This window comes from Elaeis guineensis, chromosome 9, assembly GCF_000442705.2.
Source record: "Elaeis guineensis isolate ETL-2024a chromosome 9, EG11, whole genome shotgun sequence".
Taxonomy (NCBI): Eukaryota; Viridiplantae; Streptophyta; class Magnoliopsida; order Arecales; family Arecaceae; genus Elaeis; species Elaeis guineensis.
In genome coordinates this window covers 1,261,672-1,263,810 of record NC_026001.2, presented here as the reverse complement: position 1 = coordinate 1,263,810, position 2,139 = coordinate 1,261,672, and positions in this window count along the sequence as shown.

The window sequence follows — 2,139 nt, the reverse complement described above, 5'->3', positions numbered from 1 at the left end:
GTCTTGTAGCTCTCGAGGTGATCGATTGGATCGATGAAATCGTCATAGGACTCCACATGCGGCATCTTGAACCGAGTCGGCATCGATTCATTCAAAATAAGTTGGGAGAGAGACTGGACGGTATGGAAATCGAAATCGCTTGACGATTTCTGACCATCTGTCTGGAGTTGGGTGAGTCGGCGGTCGATTTTCTCGAACTTACGTTCGTAGTCTTCAAGCCGCCGGTGATGGGAGACTCCGTGGGTTGATCCTTCCGACGAATTAGAAGCAGATGGTGTTCGTAGTCGCTTTTCCTTCCTTACTCGATCTAACTGGAAGGGAGAGGGGCACCGTGAATGAACACAAATAAATTTTTTTGGTTATGGAACAGAAGAGTCATGAAATAAATTTCTAAATGCTATGAAGAAGACAAGGATGGTTTGGTAAAATAAATGGGATGATTCTATTCGGCCAGGGAGGCCGGATAGACTTACCTCTTCCGACACGTACGCCACAAAGCCTTGTATTTATTTATTTTTTTTGGTAACAAATAAAGCCTTGTACTTGGATAAAGGTTCTAATGGTTATTTCTGACCTTTGGAAAGTTTTTTTTTAATTTTATAAAAAAAAATAGTGATGATAAAATATAATTCGATCCGTCAATCCAACCCATATTTGATTGGTTATAAATAGATTTAGATTTGGACTAAATAGATTTAGATCATAAATAAATCAACCCATTTAATCTGTTTATTATTTGGGTCGGGTTTATTTTTCATATATCTAACCTGTGTAATCCATTTAACTTATATAATTTTTAGATTAGACCAGATTAGCTAATATATAGATCATTCAAATAAATTAAGTAATGAGCTAGTGGACAGCCACGTTTCTCCCATGCGGTGTGCAGTGTACGTTTATTTTTCAATTCCCTCGATATGCCCCCCTCCATAATCTATACAACCGCATCAAATCTAGCACGGCTAGGATTTTCTTGTCCTCTCCGTTTCCTTCTTCTTCATGCCGCCATCCATGACACATTTAAGGGATCACCAATGGGAGGCTTTGCATGGAGGATGGACATCAGGCTGCGCATGAGGACACTACCGATGACGACAAAGGAAGGGGAGGCGAAAGAGACGAGAACGACATCGATCTCAATGAGATCGAAGAACTGGAAGGGGAGGCGATGGTGGAGGAAGGACCAATTGAGGAGAGTGAGGGAGCAACAGAGGCAATCGAGATGGTGGAGCCATTGCTTGCAGATGAGGGAGGTGGGGCCGTAGAGGGGGTCGGGGAGGATACTGAGGATGTGGAGGAGAAGCTCGTCGGAGAGAAGGGCAATGAGGTCAGAGTCGGCTAACGCCAGCGGTGCTTAGGTACTACTATTGTTTTTGCTATACTAGGCTCTTTTTCGTTCAAACTTTTTCCTCAAGTTAAAAATTAGACGATGGTTGCTAACTTACTATTTTTTTCTACTTTGGGTGAGGCGAGGGTGGCCAATCGAGCGAAGCTAGAGGTGAGAGCTCGATGAGGACTTTCGGTCGGATGGATCTAAAGGTGAGAGCACGACGAGGGTAGCTAGTCAGGGGGAGCTTTAGGCAGCCGAGAGTGTGGCAAGAGCGGAGGCCGGAGAGGCATTCGGGTGGAGTTGCAGCGAGAGCAGAGCCATAGAGATCAGAGACGACGAAGAGCAGGTTTTTTTTTTTTTTTTTTTTAAACGAGTCATAGATGGGTTGGGTTTTATTTTTTTAATGGATTATAAAAGGATTGTAAATAGGTCAGGTCAGATAACTTGTTTATTAAGTAGATCGAGTTCGACTTTTAAAATCTGATCTATTTAAATAAACAGGTTGGATCCGAATTCAGACTTTTTTGACTCAATCCGTATTTGACCTAATCTGTTTATATCCGATCCAACTCGATTGCCACCCCTAGAAAAAAATCCATCCAACTTTATTGAGGAAAAAAATAGTACAAAAGAGAAAGTGTGAAGGAAAAACCCCCTAACATCGCCTATCCAACCATTCAAACATTACATTAGAACTCGTTTAGTTTACGAGAAGAACTTTCTTTTGGGGAAGTAATTTCTTGAAAAATTATTTTCTAAAAATAGAATTTTAACATGTTTGATTGACGGTAGGAAAGCAACTTATTGTA